General features: G+C 45.6%; 1 long non-coding RNA gene across 2 annotated transcripts in view; it reads left to right on the plus strand.

Annotated features, from left to right (window-relative positions):
- Positions 1–21,794, plus strand: part of LOC309353406 — a 95,779-nt gene extending 73,985 nt beyond the window's left edge. Inside the window, exon 4 of one of the 2 annotated variants that reach the window (XR_014161810.1) lies at positions 21,474–21,794. This is a non-coding gene — a long non-coding RNA (uncharacterized lncRNA). Of the gene's footprint in view, positions 1–19,681; positions 19,923–21,473 lie in introns of those variants that run through there. The other variant, XR_014161811.1, reaches the window with a different exon arrangement.
- The last annotated feature ends 521 nt before the right edge of the window (positions 21,795–22,315 follow it).

Consider the following 22,315-nt stretch of genomic DNA (forward strand, 5'->3'; position numbering starts at 1 on the left):
ACACTGTCACCACCAACCAGCCTTTTAAAAGGCTTTTCTGGCATGATACCCCACAAGCCCAGATCTGGTGCCAGTGGCACAATATCTCATTCCCATGTAATGGCTGAGGGTAGTCTTGCTGCAGGGGACAAACACAGTGTTCCCTGCAACTTGTAATAACAGAACTACACATGCGCTGCTTTTTAAATTGTGTGAAGAACACAGCCTGCAAGGAATTGTTTAGATATTAAATACAAATAAAGGGTCTTGAAGTAGTTGGACAGAGCAGTGGATATCTTGGAGATTTTCTAAGCTATTGCTGGATGAGTTTAAGCTGAGATGTAGTGATTGGCCCAAGGCTATTCAGTAAGCTCTGTGGTTGAGTGGAAATTTGAAGCCGAGTCTCCAAGGTCCTAGTTTGAAACTCTAACCACTACCCCACATTGGCTCATACACATGGGCAAAATGGAAACCAACGTTTTGGAGCTCATTATTTTACTGGATTGAAAGCACAAAAGGGAGATGATGATATAATTAATTTGCTTAAGTGCTTGAGATACAGTGATCTAAAACCCTGATGACAAAAACTGATTGCAGAGTTTTATCTCCCACATATTGAAAAGTTACCTGTTCATTTTAAAAGCTAAGATTAAACATAAAAAAGAGAAAGAAATCAGTTTGTTTGCCTTCAAAATAAGCTGGAGACTTTGGCTACTCTGCCATCCCTCTTTATGACTTCTGCTACTCATCATTTTGGCCTGATTAAAAACTTCCTTGAGATATACTATGGCAGGGCTGAGTCAACACATTTTGTTGCCAGAAATGGACAATGATGTCCTCTCTGTTCTGTATACAAAGCGAACCAGTTTGACAAATTAATCTTACTTCAGCCCCTAGGAATGGGACAGAATTTTCCACCACACCCAAGACTTAGTTCAGGGAGGCTCACACAACAGAATCTACTCTCCATCCCTCAGCATCTGCCATCTGAGGTGGCCGTCTTATTTTAATGGTAGAGCCAGCCCTGTACTGTAGAGAGAACGAAGCTTAGAATGTCTACCTTCTCTTCTATACAGTTCTCAAGCATATTTTAAATACTTTATGAAAACATCCTAAAAGTTTAGAACTGCCAACTGGTTCTGAGAAGTTGCAATCAAATATGCGTGTTTTTCACAGATCAGTAGAAACTGGACTAAACTCTAGGGCAGGCTGGGTGCCTCTGTTCAAGCCAAGCAAGAGGAGGCAGCTCCAGCTCTCTTGGTCTTGAAGGGACCAAGATTCTGCATGGGTCAGTAGGTGGCATGTGAGCCCTGAGGAAAGGCTGCTGCTCTCAAGAGCACCACACAATCCTTCTCCGGCAGAGCTGAGCTGAATTCTTGAGAGTGCATTTAAAGATGATGTAACAGACACATATGAATTGCAAAATAGACCCTTGGGGGATTATAGACGCAAAATGTTACATGATAGTGTGTTTATGTATGAGTTTGACTATAGAAGCATAGCTAGCATTGCATATGTATAGATGTATACGCTATACAGGCCCCTCCATTTATGCTTTTGCACAGGGAAAAGACCTGTCATCCTGAGGGGAAAGTAAATGAGAAGCATACAGCCAGGCAATTGAACCTCTACCTGCTATCACTCAGCAGCTCCCCTGAAACAGCATGGCTGCTGTTAGTATTTCTTCCCTATCTGCCCTTAGACAGATAGGAATAAAAAGTGGGAATAAAAAGTGTGCAGTGCGACAACAGATCACAAAATAGGAGTGTAATAGAACAAAAGGTGATGGGAACAATGGCCTAATAGAGTTGGGGATATACTATCCTAGAGCAATGCTAGGTGTCTGAGGGTGAAGATCTAGAAACAGCTCCAGTGTAAATATATATGATTTTTGAGGCAATCTACTTCAGGGATTCCTGTAGAGCAATGGTTCCCAATTAGTTAAGTACTGCAGACCCCCTGTTTTTCAAAAGCTAAGCCATGGACCCCATTTTTGAAAGAAAAAAAATGATATCTCTATGGTAGCTTTTGTTGTGAATTGTGCCTGGGACCCCCGGGGGGGGGGGGTGTCCACGGACCACCAATTGGGAACCATTGCTGTACAGCAAATAGCAGCTAGAAAGCAAATAAATGAAATAAATAGTCATGTACATGTGCATTGGTAACCTCAAGGCTTGATTACAACAACATTCTTTATGTGGGGCTGCCCTTGTATCTGGTGAGGAAGCTGCAGTGCAGAATGCAGCAGCCAGACTGCTCATAGGAGGGAGGGAGAGAGAGCGCTGCACTGATTGCCAATTTGCTACCAGGCCAGGTTCAAGGTATTTGGGAGAATTCACAAAGCCCTAACCACTTGAGCCTAAAGTACCTTAAGGACCCTCTTGTTTCCAGTTGCCCCACCTCAAACACTGAGATCCGATGGGACACTTCTGGTGGTTCTCCACACCCCTGAGGTTCAGCTGGCCTTCACTAAGGACTGAGCCTTTAGTGTGGCAGGCCCTGCCCTACCAGTAGAGGTTCAGCAGGCACAATCAGTCTCTTCTATCAGATGTCTTTTGAAAACTATATTGTTTAGGCAGGCCTTTGCAATATGAATTTTCTCTTTTTAACCAATCAGTATTTACTAATTTTTATGGATGCCTTTTGCCGATTTCACTATTATATGTGGATATACAGTATTTTTATGAAAATATGGATTATAAACAAGTAAATAAGTAATTTTTAAAAAGAAACAAACAGGAACTTGTGTGAAAATGGAAACATAACAAGCATGAGCATAAGCATTGGAGGCAATATTTTAAGCTGGCTTATGAACATTTAAATAATAAATTGCAGCACACCTGAGTGCCGCCACCATCAGGTCAGAATATTGGAGATGGAGGCAGAAAACCCCACACGTGCCTCTTTCCCTTATAGCTGCAGCCACAATTTGTTGCCCTTTCGTGACACCCAGCACAGGCTGCCAGAGGAAGAGGCTCCCCAGCGGGCTTGCTTAGCGCTCAGGCCGCCGGCTGAGGCGGGAAGAAAGGGCTGCGATGGCGCCATTTTCCTCCCCCCTCGCTGGCCTTAATGAGGCCAATTATTACTTCAAGTGAGGGAGCTGTTGGGGGCAGGGAGACCTGGAACTAGCACAGTTTCTAGCTGTGGGGCAGCCTTGGCTGGGCAAGGAAGGAGCCAGGTAGCCTCTTCGTCTACACTCGCGCCCAGGGCGAGGAGAGGCCGCAGTTCCCACCTCAAGTCGAAGCGAAGAGGAGGGGTCGGGGTCGCCCTTAAGGCAGTAAGAGAAGCAGGCCTGTCCCTGGTCGGTCGCCGTCGCCTCCTTCCCTCTTCCTGGCCCGCTCTTTTGACGTTTGCGGGCGGGGCGGGGCATGGAAGTTGCCTTTTGTCTGGCCGGGGTCAGACGGAGCTGTTTTGTTCGATAAAGCTTTAACGCTTCGTGAACACGCAGAAAAGGCCGAGCCCAGCTCCACTCTGGCCATCGCCATTGTTGGGCGGCTTTTAAAACACGGCAACCCTCCCCACACAGCCCGCTCCCAAAGAAAAACCACCACCCAACCACCCTGCGAAACCTCCAAGTTCATACCTCGCCCAGCTTCCTGTTAAGTTAACCAAGAAATGCCAGGCGAGAGAAAAAGCACACTATAGGAGCCAACTCCTAGGGGTCGAGATCCGTTCGCCGCCCTCCCTCCCCCGCCCCAATAAACGATTTGAGGGCTCCCCCCCAAAATTGATGGGCATTGCCATTCAACGGGTGTGTGTGCACTGCATCATGTGATCGATTATGCGGGACGAGGCTCACCTGCCCCCCCCCCGCAATATTTTATTCAACTTGGCACCCCTGGACAGGTGGAAGTGGAGACGTGCAGGGTGTGTGTGCTAGGGGTGTGTGCAGAGAGGAAAGCAGTGCCCTCTTCCTGGGGAAAAGACAGAAGGTGGCCCATTTCAGCAGCACTGTGGGCTTCATTGTCTGCAAAAATGCGCCTGGCTCGTAATGCTCCAGTTGGCAAGGAAGCCGGGCGGGGGCGGCGGGAGGAGAGATGCATCTCCTGCAAGACGCTCTTCCGAATGGTTTATTTAAACAACCCAGAAGGAGAGGAGTACGGGTGGGAAAGCGGGGTTTCCTCCAGCCAGGCTCCTTATGAGCTGGTGTGAAGGATATTTCCCTGTTTGGCTTCTGCAACGGGCGACCGCCAAACCAAATAAGTCAAGGGGGGGAAGAGGAGGCAGGGAATTGAATGTGGTCTGCGTACGTGTGTGTTTTTGTCTGCAGCGAAGTTTCCCTTGAGTGGTTTCATTTGGATTCTGTCTAGCCTCGCAGGCTCCATAATTCTTAGGACCTCCAAGCCTGCACCACAACTGCCCCAAGGAAGAGACCCTTCCCCAGCTTTCTTGAGCTATGCCGACTGAAAAGGGAGAGAGGGAGAGAGAGGGAAGGAAGGAGAGAAAGCTTAAAGCAATATGTGTATCCTGTAAAACGTCCATTCAGAAGTATGTCATTAGAATGCACGGAGATCATAGGTTAAATTTTTCGACAAGGTAAGTAGGATAAATGGCCAGGGATATGATCTGGTATATTTGAATATCATTCTTATTTAATGTGTTATATAGCTGCAGACAGGAAAGTGCCTAGCGTTGCTTCCGTCTGAACATGCTTGTGGGTGCCTAAGACAGCGTTTCTCTGTGCCCAAGGAAAATATTTTTATTTCATTTTTATTTATTTTGGCGGGGGGGATAGGGAGCGAGAGCGGAAAATCCTTTGCAAATAGAAAAGAAGACCTTTGCAACCAGAGCATGTTTTTAAAAACGCTGTCTGCAGAGAGAAGCCCAGGGGATTGGCTCGTTGGGCCTTTGTTGATGCCTCTTTGCCCCCTGGCGGCCGTTCGCTGTTAGGGCAAGAGGAGGCCTTCAGTTAAGAATTCCAGAAACCCTGCAAAGTGGGATCCGCACCGCACTTGTCGTCATTGTTTTGGCTGCTTGCAGTTTAACTCCCAGCTGGAAATTTAGAAGGCAGACCGATGAAATCTAATGGTCGCGGGCGGGCGAGATAGGTGGAAGGCGTAGCTCTCCTTGAATATCCTACCTCTCTCTCTCAGATGAAAAAGCGGATGCTTTCCTTCAGAACTTCGTGTCTTTAAACAATTTTTTCCCTGTAATAATAATCTTTGTTTCTGTTTGAATTTACGTAAATAAAACGGTATGTGGCACTAAACAATATTTCGAACGTTTCACGCCGCATAATTCTGGAAAAAGAAAGAAATGTCTAACTTAAACTGCATCCAAATAAAGTGACGTTGGCTGTAGTCACCTGGAAGTAAGTCCCACTGAATTCAATGGGGCTTACTTCTGAGTAGGCCTGTATAGGATAGCGCGGCGAAGCTGCAATTCTACTCACACTTCCTAGGAAGTAAGTCACGAAGAATTTAGTGAGACTTCCTTCTGAGTAGACATCCTTAGGGCAGCCCCACCCTTGCTTCCGATTAAGTTTATCTGTAAGAAATGGGACTTCCGATGACACTTGTGCATTTTGGGCCTCGACTGTAAGCGGGTTTGTTTGGAAGTTGTTTCTTCATTTTATGCAAGAAATTTCGATGCTGCCTGCCGACATAAATAACCCCAGGGCGGTTTACACATACCCGTTGCAACCGCTGCGTCTTACTTCCAAGTAATGGTTTAGAATGCGGCGAAAAAAATGGAAAATTTATGTTTGCAGGAGGGTAAATGTATTTGAATGTACAAAAGTGGCCCTGACAAAGACATGTTTGCTTGCTGTTTCAGAAAGGTTTTATACTGGTGTTTTTATTTTCCATAGCGAACATTGTGATGATATATGGGATAATAAATGTGCGAAACAAACCAAGTGGCCTTTAATATATGCCGGGTGTCATTCAACAGAGTCAACCCCAGAGAAGACCCATTGAAATCTATGTGTCAATTTAAATCAGTGGGTCTACTCTGAGAATGGGTTTGTCGGATACCACCCAGTGAGTTCAATTTTCAGCTGCGACCCCAATAATCCACATAGTCAACATTATTCCAGCCCAGTCCTATTAACACGCTTATTCGGAAGTAAGGCCTGCTTAATTCCTCCAGACTTGCCTTGAGGAAACGAGTAGAATCGGATACAAACCAATTTACGTGGGGTGCAAACGGCACAGGCGGACCACGGGCCCAGCCCCACCGCCTGGGAATGATTCTCTCAGGGGAGGCCAACTCAGGTCAAAGTTATCATCCGCAAATGGAGAGTGGAGCGAGCTGATGCAAATTCGCATCCGGTTTAAAGAGCTTCAAGGAGTCCCGGGAAAGAAGAGAGATATATAGGTATCCCCTTGCCATCCTGAACCCACTTCCCCGCGGAACTTGCAGCCAACTTGCTGCGGCGTGGAGAGCAAGGAGATCAGACTGTGCCGGGGCTTCCTAGGCTCGGAGATCTAACGGAGGCACTTTGTGTAGATCACTCGGCGTGACTCTCCGTCTCCCCTTTATTCACTCCTGCTGCCATGGGCTTGCGCCATTTCGGAGTGCCTCCCTTAGCACACCGACCGACCTGTGTACCTGCTCACGTACCTACCTTCTTGGGGCCTGTAGCAAAGGAAAGAGACGCAGTTCTCCTTCGTTGCGCCGGACGGGCTATGTGGCTCCCCCCTCCGGCTGCTTTCCTTTCTGGAGACGCTTGACTGCCGGGGGCAACATTTGGCAAAAGTCAGAGCTGCGCGCAAGCTCTCAGAGAGCGCAAGCCAGCCGCCGCCCCATTCATCTTTCCCCACCGACCCCAATGGATGGCCCCCAACGCCCTCCCCACCTGCCGCAGGTGCGCGCATCTCCCCCGTCCTCCCCGAGCAGCGCCGTCATCCTCGCCCGGCTTCCTGGCTCCAAGTTCAATACTATGGGTGACATTTTAATTTCCTCTCTCCTGCCAAGCCGGGGAGCTTTGCGCGTCGCGGGGACAAAGCTGGCCAGGGTCACGGCGCCGCGGCCTGCTCTGTCAGCCCGTTCCGAGGCCTCGGATTGACGGACGTCTTTATCTGACACCGCCCCCCCCTCCAGCAGCTCCAGCTCCTCTCCCCGCCAGGCCCTACCTGAGGAGCCAGGCCGAGGATGACACGGGGGTCGATCGGACGAGCCCCGGATTTGGGGGCAGTTGGAGACGACGTGAGATGGATCAATTCTTCTCTATCTATGAAGCCACCAGTCCACATTCTCTCCTCTCCTAAAGACAGCTGGCTTCCTCAGTTTCATCTCTCTTTGGCCTTCACTGCCCTCCTGGGCCACAAATTTAGGCGCATTTCCTGACCACATTGCCGCCTGCACTCGCGGATCTGGTTAGGTGGAGAAGGCTTAAGTGTGGGCGAGGCCACTCCGGGCCACAGGTGACCCCAGTCCAGTATTTCAGAATGCCACGACCCCCCCCTTTCCAAGCATTTCCCCCTTCACTTCGATTTTCCCTCGCCAATACTTCCCAACTTCTGTATAGTTCCAATAATTGATTTTTTTTATTCCAGACAGTCTGCAACTTTGTACCAACTTACCTGGGAGTAAGCACCATTGAACTCCCATAGAGTCCCATAGACTTGCTTCTGAGCATACATATTTTGATTTATCCCTCTGCTTTATTATCAGTGCGGCAATGACACACAGAGGCACCCTAGATAGGTTTACTCGGAAGTAACCACCGTGCTCAGCAGCAGCCTTGATTTTGGAGGAAGAGGAGGGACTATCAGCCAATCATGGGGCAGGAATATGGTACTACATGCTGGGGGGCATGGGCATAGTCAAGGGGGCGCAGGGAGGGGCAGCTGCCCCAGTGTAAATCAATACAAAATACTTAATTAACTGAGGTTTTTCCCCCCCAACATAAAGCTTGCCCCCCAACATAAATCCTGGCTACGCTCATATTGGGGGGGTAGAGAAAATAATGCCCATTTCCTCCTATAGTTCCTGATCTAAGTAAACCGATTTCATTCCTCTGCTTAGCTGAATGAAGAATCTCTGGCTTTGTTTCAGACAAAAAATTAATCAGCTTTTATGCTTCCTTTTGCTGATTGGATTCACAAATACGAACGATGTACATGTTAATAAAGCAGGAAAGCTGAATAAAAATAACAATTGACTTGATAGCTAGGGTGTGTCTTAGGAAATTTGAATAGTTAGGAACTTTGGAGTCTCCTATGGACTCCTAGGGAACGCCTAACCTTCCCTTTTAAAAGAAGGGGGACTTAAAAGTGTTTGGCTTTCACTAGATTTGGTTCTTTATTTTGATTTTTCCTTCATTGTATGTCTGCAAAGGAGTGGAACTTGGCAAAAATTATGATGCAAAGTATGCACCCGGACAGTTAATCGTCCCTTTAAACAGCTGGATTCAGCTTCAATCGGTTCATAGGAAATAAATCGGTTACTTTGGTCACATTTAACCGTGTTATGACACGAGACGACAAAAAGAGGCTGGAGATGTACAACGTAGTCATTTGTGAGAAGATAAAATCTAAGACCTTCGCTTTGAGAAGGCACCGAGTGCCATCCTCTTGAATCCATTATTTTGTGAAGATGGTGAACCAAACCGCTTTTTTGCTTTTTGAACAGCACTGGAGAGGGAGAGAAAGAGAGAGAGGAGGATAACGGCCCGATACTTTTACTGAGCAAAATAAAATCGATGCCGCTCCTTGGGAAAGGGCCGCCATAAAGTTGGGGAACGTCTAGAAGCGAGTGGGGGTCACCCGGTCCGAGCAGAGGCGCCGGGCCTTGAGCAGCAGGCGGGTTCTGTCGATACTACTGAACTGCGGCTGGGGTCGATACAGTAGGTTTGCCTTGGCAGGGCGAAGAACTTATCAATAGGGATTACGATCAAGTGTGTGGCGAGGTAATAAGGACGACTCTGTTGGAGCGCGGGCTATCAAACGGCAACCCTTACTCCAACTCCCCCCCCCCCACCAGCGATGGGGTGTGCACATCCAGAGACCTATGAATATTGGATGTCTGCTACATTCAGCCCGGCTGCTCTTACTTTCAGGACTCTTGTTGGGGCAGAATTGTTCATCAACCTGCTGATGACATTTCATTTCTTGTTGCCCCTTATGGGGAAGGGGGCGCGCGGAAACCCACACAATTCAGGGACCCAAGGGGCAAAGTTTGGATCCCGAAGTTTTTTTTTTTAATTGCCCATTTTTATATTTATTTTTAAAAGAACTGGTTCCACCAAATACTCTGCTTTTTCCATCATTAAAGTGCCTGAACCTTTCACATTGCCAAACCAGCTTGCCCTTGCGCGCGAGGGAGGGAGATCGAGCGCATCTAGGAGGAATCCCTTTTGAAACCGCATCCAAGCCACTTCCCCTGGGTAGTCTAAAAGGGGCCGGGGAAGTCGCTCATTGAATATGCACTGTAAAAGTTTAACCGTGGTTGCAGCCGTGGGTTCAAAATTGCAAAGTTAAATATTTGTTTTTAATTTTCTGGCTCAGAAATTTTAACTACCAGTCAGGGTTCCTCCTGCGGCTGCTCTAATGGGCTTGCATAAATAGTTTTGTTATTACCACTTGTCTGCTAAAACAACATTGGCTTCGCATCCTGACACATCGTATTTAAAATCCTGGCAGCCGGGAGAAATCTCTCATCTCGGGTGTGCGTGTGTGTCGCGGGGTGGGGGGAAGAATGGAAATGAACTTGCTTCCGCATTGAGGGCGGAGGAGGGGAAGGAAGCTAGGTTGATAAATTTATATAGCCAGTCCGAAAAATTAACAAAACACACCGCTTCTATTAGTTTTTAATTAGGGTTTGTGATTTTCGACATGTTTAAAGGACAAGACTGTGTGCTTATGGAGAAATATTTCAGCAGGAAATTTATTTGATTAAATATATCTGCTGTGGGGTGAGATCCTGACCAATTGAAATGGAAATAGGCAGGGGCGACTTCCACTGCATCCAGTGGGGCTCAGATTACACCGAATAAAGGCAGTCTTTTAAAACATTTTAGAGCGGTTGTCGAATGCCTAAATTCACTATTAGAAATCGCCAAAAAGGCACTATCATTCCACCGGCGTTTTAGGCAAACTCTTCTAACTGTACTTCCTGGGCAAAATATGGGCTCCATCCTTAAGACATTACTTAAACGCTTTGTTTGAATTTCGGAACGAATCTGGTATGCACAAGAGGCATGGGAAATGTAAGGGTTTTGCTTTGGTATTGTATTGCCATTAGAGATGCAAAAGCAACTCGTGTGGACAGGTTCTCAACTCAGGGGAGACTTTCTCCTCCAGGGCGTGGGCGCCCTTGGACAAGAAGGGGAGCTGCTCACGAGTAATTCCGGTTGAGTTGTGCCCCTGGCCAGTGGCAAAAATCTCCCTCTGATAAGAATGGGCCGCGGCTGCACACTTGATTTGCTTATTAAACTTAACTACAATATATATACATTTCAAAGCAACAAATTCGTTTACTGTGCACTCAAACAACCATTGTACAGTAGTAGAAGTTTCCACTGGGAAGCAACCAACTCCTCTCCAAATACTCCTTCCAAGGCTTGCGCTTCGTTGAACTAAAGTAATTTACAGTTGACTGGCCCTGCTTCGGATGGCGCTGTTGGCACTTTCCAGAGGCCACGGGCTTTGGGGCGGAATCTGGCACGCACCAGCTGTATGTCTGTATACCTCAAGCCCAGTTGAAAAGCTAAGAAAAGAGGGGTTCCCCTCTGCTGATAGTTGCGCAGCAGTTCTGAATCTCCGGGAGGGACCATGAGTTGCAACAGGGCTTCTAAGGAGGAAAAGTGGTGCCTTCATTTCGACTAGGATCTTGGGCACATGCGGGGAGCGAGAGCGGGGAGAACAGTTAAATGGTTAAAATGCCCTGCCCTGGTCAGTTCCGTTTGCACGCAGGGGCTGGGCCCATGTCCAGTCCTCCCCTCCTTTTCCGCAGGGCAAGACGCTGCCATACTGTCGATTCTTTTCGAAGCCGGAAAACCATTTGCTTTAAGACTTGGTTAAGACTTGCTTAAGACTGTTGTCTTTCTGCTCCGCCCGGTTTGATCAGCCGATTCTGCCGGCCTTTTCCAAAAGCTGGCGGCTGTCATCAAATGCTGGGGGCCCCTCACCCCGATCCCGCAAGCTTTCGGACTCCGCGTTCTTCTTGGCGCACAACCGTGATGGAGATGAGCACTTGTTTTAAGACGCTTTTAAAATACAGTCACAACCGCTGGAGCCAGATGCCCAAGACATGCCAGGCAGCTGCGGTTCTTGCAGCTCTACACGCCAACAGCGCCACTTCCCTCGCTAGCTATGGCGGCTTCTCGCAGAGGCCAAGATCCAGGACCCGGTTAAGCCCAAGTGTCTCGTTTCCAAGGCGCGTGTGACACACCAGTGGCATTCCCGAGCGCAGTGGAGAAAGGGGCTAAAAAGCGATTGTTTTGGGGAGAAAGCCGGCTGCCCAAATCGGTATTGCGTCTGCACCTGGTCGGGCTATTGGGTCCGGAAGAACACGTCGGACAACGGGAGAGTTGGGGGGGGGGGACCTGCCCCGTGGTTGAGGGTTTCGCTTTCAGTTCAGCAACTTTCTAACGCTCGAGGTTCAACCTACACCCATAAGTCATGAGATTCTTTTCTTACCCTTCCAGGAGTAACAAATTAGACGGCCCTGTCTCCCGCAATGCTTTAATCCGAGGCTTGTTTGCTACTCAGCCGTCAGTTCTGATCTTAGTAAAATCCCTGTTCTTATAATATACAAAGGGGATGTGAAAAGGGCGCTTTTGGGGATGGGGGGTATTATCCCAAGCAACCCAGTGACCTAAGCCTCTGCCTTCCTCCTCTTTCTGTGTCTCTCCCCACCCCCGCTCCCCTGCCCCAGCTCCGTATCCTTTCCTAGGTCAGTGTGCAAAACGAACTATTAGGGGAAGCTATTGATCGCCCATCGCGAGGGCTCCCCTTCCCTATTCAGCCGGCCCGGCGTAATGAATTCGTCCATTTGAAAACATTACAAGGAATATTGGAGATTGACTGGGAGAGGAAGTGACACTTGACCCCTTTCGGATCCAGCCGCACCCGGCAGCAGAGGAGAGGGGAAAGAGCGCTTTCAAAATACGAGTCTACCCTGCTGGGAGGCAGCAAGCGCGCCGCCGATCTCGCCCCTTCCCTCGCTCCCTTGTCGCCGCCTTTCAGTCAGAGCTAGTGAGTCGGCAAAGCTCAGCAGTCCTGGGTCGGGAAAGGCTGCTGCAACAATGCGCGGCCCAACACCAGCCAAGCCGCAGAGAGAGTGTGTGTGGGTGGCTGCGTAGCTAGGAAGCACTTCCCGCTCCCACTCACCAGGATCATGGCCAGTTCTGGATGGGGCGCCGCTCTTGGCGCAAGAAATGCACGGCCAGGCATTCAGAGAGCAAGAAACCCAGAAGCCTGCGGAGCAAGCGATGGCTTCCCTGAGTCACCCCAGGCAGCGGGCTGACAAGGTGCATCACTGCCCGCAGAAAGGAGGCGGCAACTTGGCTCCTGCGTCTTTGCTGCAGGGAGGAGCGGCTCCTCCACTGGGGTGCCTGCCTGGCTGGAGGCAGAAGCCGTGCCCTGCCTTGCACGCGTGATGCCCTCACATCCTGCCAGTTCCTCGCTCAGACAAGAGGGTCTTGCTCTCCCTCCCGCCCATTACTCAGGTCGGAGTAGGGTTGCGCAGTTAGGCAGCAATCCTATACACCTAACCTGAGAATAAGCCCGATCGAACTCCATGGGGCCTGCAGAGGATTGCGATGTTGGTGGATTTACTTTGCATCGCTCGTGGAACCCTCTCCAAGCCTTGCCTTGTATTTATGTGTATTGAAAACATGTCCAATATATGGCGGCGTGGGCTGGGCTTACTTTGTAAATACGGTAATTTGGAGTGGCGCTCACTGGATTGCTTTCTAAAAATAAGGAAACCGCACCCCAAAATCCTTCAGGGAGCAAAGGACCCGGCCTGTGCTCCAGTCTACGAGGCTTGCCAGGGTTCTGGCATCCCTTAACAGAGGAGATTTGTTGGGATCCAGTTTCACCCCAGATTTTGCGTCTTGGCCAGGCCTTGAGCTTGCACCTGTTAACTACGGCAGGGAGGGAGGCGTGCAGCCACATTGCTCACACCCCAGCCTTCTGGGGCCTTTTAGCCCGCAGTGGACTACAACTCCCATCGGTCCCTGCTGGGCCTGGCTGTGGCTGGTGGGAGTTGCGCGCGCATGGACATCAACAGGCGTCGCAACTCTGTCTCCTCCTTCCAAGCAGATTTTGGTCCTCTGTATGCATCTAGCCGGGTTATCTGTGGCAGTATCCCTCTCCCTTTTGCCAGTCTAAAGGTCAAACTGTACGCTTAATTTTCTCGGCTGGATTTCAGATCCCTTTCCCCCCTGTCGCCCCATCTCTGTCCCAGTCGCGTGGTGAACAGAGTTAAACCATTCGGCGAGGTGCACGCTCGTTCCGTAGAGGGCTCGGATCCGGCGAGTTAAAGCGAGGTCCAGCCGTCCAATTTTGTACAGTCAGAAGGACGCAGGTTGAATTTGTTAAAAGAACATCCCCCCGGTGCTGGTTTTCTTTAAAAAGTAAACAAACACTCGTTTTGGCTAACATTGAATTATCCACTCAGTCTCCTACCCCCCAAAGTTATTCTGACTGAACTAATCGACATGACACCTCGTTTCGCAAAAATCCAATTAATTAGAAAGAAAAGCAGAACGTTCTCGCCTCTCTTAAGCTCTTCCCCAACCTGCAGGAGTGGCGTCAAAAGGGTATTTTTTTGCTGTTGGCTAGTAATTTCAGCCCCTCTTTATCCAGGAGACGACACCTATTCACTTCCAAGTCCAATTCAAGGTGCTCGGCCCTATCTTTAAATGCCAAAGAATATCCTTCAGAGCCGCATAGTATCCTTTACAGGGGTGGAAAACCTGTGGTCCTACAGATGTTGCAGGAGTGCACAATCTCTGACGGTGGTCCATGCTCACAGCTGGGGCTGATGAGATTTGGAATCCAGCCATATCTGGAGGAGAACCATGGGCTCCCCACTCTTGTCAAAATCTCTGAGGCCCTTTTCCTTAATGGAGGCACTTTACACAGTAACAAAGGAAAGGGTCTTTTCTGTGGTGGCACCTTGACTTTGGAATGCCTTCCCAAGAGAGTTAACCAGTGGTGTTGCCGTAACAATATTTTCAGCTTTTCATTTGCCCAGGCAGTTAAAATGGCTAAGTTAATTGTCATGGACGCCTCTCATGTTGCTAATGCATTGTGAACGTTGATGATGATGGTTTTGGATTTGTATATATGGCATGAGCAGGTTTATCCATGCCCCTTGTATACCGCCCTAGATGAAGGCTGGTCTAGAAATATTTTAAATAACTTAATAATAAAATAAGAAAGTTGTTTGGTTGCTCACCAGAACACCACACCCCTGCCCAGTTCAGCTAAATATTTCGCTATGTGAATCAGCCTGTTTCTGTGACCTGAGTTATCTGACCAGGTATCATTGGAACTTTTGAGCGCACAAGAGGAGTTAAGGTCATATTTTCTTTTTAAAAAATATATATTTTAATTAAATTTTATATAACAAAATTCAGTTTAAACATATCAATCACCTTTACATTTAGGATTCTCAGAATCCCTTGACTTCCCCCTGCCCTTCTCTGGTTTCCATTGTCCATCTCTTTTTATTCAACTTATTCTTCCCCCCCACCCAAACTTATTGTATCTATTATTAACTTTTCCAGTATATTTTGTCTTTTACAAGTATTACTCTAATCCTGCCGAAGTTTTTAACTGTTTACAATGCTCTTTTAAATAGACTATAAATTTCCCCCCATTCTTTCCTAAACTTCTTTTCATCCTAGTCCCTTATTCTCCTGGTCAATTTCGCCATTTCGGCATAGTCCATCATCTTCATCAGCCATTCTTCTCTGGTTGGAACTTTGTCTTCTTTCTATCTCTGGGCCAGTAGTATTCTTGCTGCTGTCATTGCATACATAGTCTTTTCTGCTCTTTCAGAATCCCTGTACCTATAATACCTAATAAAAAAGCCTCTGGTTTTCCACAAATGTTATTTTAATCATTTTTTCCAACTCATTATATATCATTTCCCAGAATGCTTTTGCTACCTTGCACGTCCACCACATGTGGTAGAAAGTGCCTTCTTTTTCTTTACATTTCCAACATACGTTAGAAGCAGTTCTATACATCTTTGCTAGTTTTAACATAGTTAAGTACCATCTATACATTATTTTCATATAATTTTATTTCAATGAGCAGCATGCCATCCAAATCTATTGTCATGACCTTCAAGGTCTAAAATACCTGTGCGTTTCAAAGTTATCCATTCCTTTAGCCAGCAGAGACAGGACACCTCATAATACAATTTTAAATCTGGCAAAGAGAAGCCCCCTCTTTCTTTATCATCTGTTAATAATTTATATTTAATCCTTGGTTTCTTCCCTTGCCAGATAAATTTAGTTATATCTTTTTGCCGTTGCTTGAAGTGTCCCTCCCCACTGGCCGCAGGTATTGTCTGAAACAAAAACAATATTCTTGGCAATACATTCATCTTTATGACAGAAATTTTCCCCCAAAGTGATAAATTCATTCTTCCCCAAATATCCAAATTCCTCTTTATCTCTTTCCAAGTTATTACATAGTTATCCTTAATTATATTTATGTTCTTAAGTTAGCCATACACCCCAAAATTTCACCCTTTTAAAATTGTTAATTGTGTTGCTAGTTGTAAGTCATGTATACTTTTCAGTCATATTTTTAACCAATACTTTCATTGTTTAATTATTTAACTTAAAAACCTGCTACCTGTCCAAATTTGTACATTTTATCCAACACCCTTGGTATACTCAGTTTATACTCTTTGCACCCAACTGTTACACCTTTTATTTCTTTTTCTGGTCTTATATTTCTCAACAGTATCTCCAATACTAAAATAAAAATTAAAGGCGGCAGGGGACAACCCTCTCTTGTCCCTTTTGTAATTGTACATATTTCTGATATTACATTATTCACTAATAACCTTGGCTGTTGGTCTGTATATATTGCATCAATTCCTCTTAAAAAGGTTTCTCCAAAGTTCATTATCTCTATAATTTTTTTCATGAAACTCCAAGACACATTGTCAAAGACCTTCTCTGCATCCACAAACATCAATGCTGCATGCTTTTCATTCCTGACCTCCAGATATTCTATTATATCAGTTATATTCCTTGTGTTATCCTTCATCTGTCAGCCAGGAAGAAAGCTGGCTTGATCATGGTGAATTAACTCTTTAAGCACCCCTTTCAAACAGTTTGCCATAATATTGGCAAAATGTTTATAGTCATTATTCAGCAGAGATATTGGCCTATAATTTTTTTACCAAAAGTAAATTTGTGTCTTGTTTTGGGAGTGATGTTATATATGCCTCTTTCCATTATTCAAGAATTTTCCCTGTGATCAGTATCTTGTTCATTACTTCCCTCAATGGTTGTATCAGAAAGTCCTGTAGTTTTTTTTATAATATTTGGCTGATAAGCCATCCAGTCCTAGAGATGCCTATTTTAGAGTACTTGATCCCTTGTTGTATCTCTTGAATTGCTATAGGTACATTTAGATCATTCATTTTTTCCTTCGGAATTTTAGGTAAATTGCTTTTCATTAAATATTCTTCAATTATATATTTATTTTCCTTGCCGGCTTGATATAACTCTGTATAATATTTCACAAATAGTCTTCTAATGTCCTTCGGTTGATCTCTTATTCTATCTTCTAAAGGTAAAGGTAAAGGTACCCCTGCCTGTACGGGCCAGTCGTGTCCGACTCTAGGGTTGTGCGCTCATCTCACTTAAGAGGCCGGGAGCCAGCGCTGTCCAAAGACACTTCCGGGTCACGTGGCCAGCGTGACGAAGCTGCTCTGGTGAGCCAGCACCAGCACAGCACACGGAAACGCCGTTTACCTTCCTGCTATAAAGCGGTACCTATTTATCTACTTGCACTTAGGGGTGCTTTCGAACTGCTAGGTGGGCAGGAGCTAGGACCAAAAGATGGGAGCTCACCCCGCCGCAGGGATTCGAACTGCCGACGATGCGATCGGCAAGTCCTAGGCACTGAGGTTTTACCCACAGCGCCACCCGCGTCCCTATTCTATCTTCTACCTCCAATTTATTTATCATATTTTGTCCTTGCTTCTTTTTTAATTGCCAAGCAAGCACGTTCCTTGGTTTATTTGCAAATTCAAAATTTCTTTGTTTCAGCCTTTTCATTTTCCATTCAATTTCTTTGTTCACTAACATTGAAAATTGTGCGTGTAACATTTTTATGTTATGTTTTATTGTGTCCTTTCCAGGTTTCTTAATCAACTCTTTTTCATTTTTTATCAGCTCCTCTATAATTTCTCCCCACCCCTTCTCAAATTCTTTTTTGGTATGCACTTTGCTGAATAAAAAAAGCCTCTCATTACTGCTTTGCTTGTATCCCATACAATATTTCGTTCTGTCCCTTTATGCAAATTCAATTCAAAATAGTCCTTCAGGATTTCCCCCACTTTTTGCATAGTTACTTGGTTGTCTAAAAGACTTTCATTTAGCCTCCACCTGAATGTGGAGTTTTCTTCTCCTTTTAACTCTGGTAACACTGGGTTGTGGTCTGATAAGGGCTTTGGTTGTAGAGTACAGTATTTCGGTTCTTTTTCTCAATGGTAACTCATTTGATAGCCATATCAAGTCAATCTTCTGGCAGACTGATTTGGCTCTGATTAATGGGTATATGCTCTTTCAAATGGGTGTCTAAATCACCAAACATAAGTCAATTTTTAATTCTTCACCAAATTGAAAAATCAGAGGTAGTCTTCCTTCTTTTGAATCCATTTTTCTTATTGTCCTATCCATTTCTAATGAAACTACCCCGTTTAAGTCACCCATTAGAATTATTTTTTGATCCATGAAATCAAACAATTTTTCTTCCAATTCTTTATAAAATTCTAATATTTTATCATTTAGTGTGTAGATTCCAATTATCAATCCCCCCCACCTTGTAATGTTATCTCATTAGCAATCATTCTTTCATCCTCATCTTTAAATAGCTGTTTGGGGTTGTATTTGTCTTTTACATAAATTACCACGCCTCCTTTTTAGAATATTAAACACCATTTCATATCCACAGTCAAATAATGCAAACTATCAACTGCCAGGTATCAGATAGTGAAATCAAACATCATGATACTGATAACCAATATTGTGAAAACATTCAAAGAACATTCAAGCACCTGGATTTTTTTGGTATTAACCTTTATAAAGGATAAAGCAGGGTATAAATTCATTTCAGCTCCATGAACCCCATTCAAAAGTCTATGAGAGATGCTCAAAGGCAATTGTAAGGGGCCTTCTGGGGAAATGATCACATTTAAATGAACTTCTCCCCTTTCACATTTAGCTGTTCCTTAAAGAAGGAAGGTGATCTGGAAAATCCCCATCGTGGCCTTCTTAGGAAGGAACCCACCACTGACCACCTGGGTCATTACCTTAACTTGGGGGGAGAGAGTGATGTTTGGAAGCTGTAGGGAAGCAGCAGCAGCTCCCCCTCCTCTTCCCAGAGCTGAAATGTTCATTTCCAGGCTGATTAATTAGAATGATGTTGCGCCCCACCCTCCCATCATTATTAGCTACACTGGCTTCTGATTAATTAGGCACCAGAATTTGGAGTCATATATTCGTTAGCAGATTGCCTGATTTTGTTTTTCTAAAAATATCCATGGGGGACCTTTTCCTGAGGAGCTTCATGGAAATTTTCTAACACACACCTCCTTCCCAGCTTGTTTTTCTTCCTCTTTTTGCAAACTGCTTCCCCCAACCAGCAAGGAACCATCCTAATGACTGGAGAAAGGCAACCAGTGGCTTTTGTGCTCTTGAGGCACCCAAAGTCATTTTTGTCATGTGGTTGCGGAGAAAAGAGCCCAGCCATGCAGCAGGAATCATTATTCTTGGTAAGATCTTGACCTCCTTGCAGTCATGGAGGACTGCTCTCTTTAGGGCTATAGCCATGAACATTACCCAGAACCATCCAAATGCCACATACCAGGGGTGGAGAAACCTTTACAGATCAAGGGCCAGGGTCCTAACACGCAGGGAAGTCTACTTAAGGAGGGGATGCACAACTGCCTCCTTCAAGGGAGATTGTACTGCTCCCTTCTCAACTGAAGCATCCCCCTGGATCCATCTAGTCAACCCAAGTTTTATTCCCTTCTTTGGGAATGATGAGAGTTGGCATACAGTAGCATAGCTTCCCTACCACTGGTCTACCCAGTGGTACAAAGTCAAGAAATAAAGCCAAAAAACAACAGCTGGAGAGTATCTGTTAACCATTTCCAATGGTTCCCTCCATCCCATCTTAAGCAACAATGGGGGGCTGTATCACAATTCCTACTTCTGTTCTTTGAAGCCATTGACAAGAAGCTGATAGGCCTATAATTAAGTTTGGTTAGTAGCTCTGGGACACCCTTTGGATGTGTTTGGGAATGTTGTCTGAATTCCTATGTGAGCAGCTGTTTGCTTGGTGGCATTTATATTTCCATAATTTGCCAGTAAGCTGAAACCACCACAGGATAGCAGGAGGTGTTTGCCAGGTGCTAAAAGTGACACCAGAAACCAGGTTGATGCCCTTGGTGGCACAGGCCCGTTTCCCTCTGTTTGGGGTTTGTGTGATGCCTTTGGAGAGGCAGCTTAGGAATACTGGAGCTTAAACATCTTCCTTCCCCACTCCAGGTGTTCAAGCTGCTTCTCCAACTGACCAGTACAATGAAGCAAGACACATTTCCTTTTGATCAAAGAAAGAGTTTTGCAGATCAGAGAAGACTATGCAAACATTTAATTTTTTTCCAGAGCCCAAAGTGGAAGTAAACTTAATTTTTCATTCAGTTACTGAAGCAATTAATTTTTTCTCCCCTGGTAGTGCCCACCCATTAGCAGTCTCAGTACAGAATAAATCTTTCCCTTTTGTAATCTTTCCCAGATGTTTGCTATTCACTTCTTTCTATTGAAGCTTCTGCTTCCAGAGGGCCTCCATTAAAACACATTTAGTCAGCAGGTACAACATCTGCCACATTCTTCTTCACCTGTGCCTCCAAGGTAAAGCCCCTTGCTTTCAGGCTTTGAAATAAGCAACTATTTTTCTCCTTTATGGGCTAAAGTAATATACCTGTACACAATGACTTGCAATTAATTTCAAAACCAGACTTTTCAGACAGGCCAACAGATTGCTCAGTTAGGGCTGGGATCAGTTCAGCTGCTGATATACAGCAAAGGTGAAGGGAGACCAATCCTCACAGTGACTTCTGCACCACCAGGCCAAAGGGCATTGGGGTCTTCAGCCAGGTACGGTACATCCCTTCAGCACAGCACAATGGGGCCTCCCTACATCATCCTCACAAGAAGTCTGTGAGGTAGGTTAGGCTTGGAGGCAGTGCCTGGCCCAGGGTCCCCCAGCGTATTTCATGGCAGAGCAGGGATTTGAACCCAGGTCCTAGTGCAACATTCTAAACATTATGCCACACTGGCTCTGTCACACCACAATACTCATTCTCTCATCTCTATAGCATGGAAGTATTAGGTCATATACAACTAGGGATTTCCCCCCTTTGTTTCATGTTTTATTGTAAACATTGACATTCCAGTAGTTTGGTGGTCCAGAGAGAGAGAGAGAGAGAGAGAGAGGAGAAAAGCTATTCATACTTGAGGTTTTCGTGATAGTATGTTTTTGTCTGAGCCATTTGGTTGAAAAATAAAGGGATTAGCATTGTGTGCTTTGCAGAAGACAGATTTTGTATGAGTTCTTTGGGCACCAGGTGACAGGAAGCCCTAGGACCCTAATGAACTGCCATTTCCCCTTCCTTACTGCACTTTCTCTGTTTCAAACACCTATGTGGGAGGCAAGAATCCAACAGGTTAAACATTTTCTAGAATGGCAATTATGGAGAAAGCTTTACATTGATCAGGAAGCCTAGAAAGATTGAAACGGACTCTGCATGGTTAACCGTTGAAGAAAGCATTCCCTTTATATTTTGGGAATGAAGAACTTTTGCACGGATCAAACTCTCTGTAGATGTTTCAAGCTGACATGGACTCAATTAGTCACCAGAGGGAGCTCTTGTAAGCTGAAGAAACATTAGAATGATCATGACAAAAGGTTTCCCTTCATTTTTATCAAGTTAACCCTACAGGCAACTATAAGAAACTGCAGGGCATACCATTTCAGTTGCTCAGTCAGAAGGGGCAACCTGCTATTATGATATCCACAGACTGTTACAAAATTCTTCAGAATGGGAATGAGATAACAGCACTGAGGCCAGAATACATTTTGTTGGGTTGCCCTTTAAGAGGTGTTGTTCAAGGACAAAGCTCTGTATGTCAACTAAGGTTTTTAAGTTCATAAACACACCAGTTGTGAACTTCATAAACAACAAATGCTTTTCAGGGTGTAAAAAGTATTTGACAAAACCAAGACGGACAAGCTAGAAAGAATCAGATCCACACCTGCTTAAGGCTGGTTTTTTCTCAGGGACACAATCGTCTAGATATTGCTGGACTACATCTTCAAGCAGCCCCTGGCAGCAAAGCCAATGATCAGAAATGGTAACAGCAGTCCTACAACTGGAGGGCCACAGGTTCTTCCCACTGGAGACTGGTATTGGTTAAGACATCTGGCCTTGGCCTACTGTTTCCTTAAAGCATTCAGTTAGGAAGGCTATAGCCTTTTCTATTCCTGGTCTACAGCATTTGTTGCCATAGCTAGTGTGTATATGTTCAAACTTAGTTACCTATGTTTGCTTCTTGTGTCCACTGGCCTCCATCAGCACTTGAACATAAAACTTCTTTCCAACAGCGGTGGAAAGTGAGTTTTCTTCCTAGCTGTTCAAGAAAGCCAGTCCTCCTTAAGTACCATAATGGCAGTATGGTGCTCCTAGCTGATGGGGTGAGAATAGCTATCTCAGAAAGATGCTATTTAGGCAGATACCTGGCAGCCAGCACCACTGGATTATTTAGCCTGGTGAGACACGCAGCTAGCTTCCATAAGGAAGATAGCCTCCATGGACTCTTCCTCGACACTACTTCCAGATTTGCGGAGTTCGTAAACCAAATTGTTTGTAAACAGGACTGTTCTTAAACCGAGGTACCACTGTACACAAGTTAGATGCCAATACGAGATAGAAAGACCGTCATTGGGCATCTGAGTAAGAAATTTGTACATAACTAAACTGCCTCAATTTGGATAAAGATGTAGAGCATGCCATTAGATAGCTTGATAGAATGCTAATTGTGGAGCTACCTGCCTCTTCACAGCTGAAAAGGCAGTTAAAATGAAGTGTTTGAGACAAGTTATTTAAGGTTTTAGCATTTTCC

This window comes from Podarcis melisellensis, assembly GCF_964234715.1.
Source record: "Podarcis melisellensis genome assembly, chromosome: 12".
NCBI lineage: Eukaryota > Metazoa > Chordata > Lepidosauria > Squamata > Lacertidae > Podarcis > Podarcis melisellensis.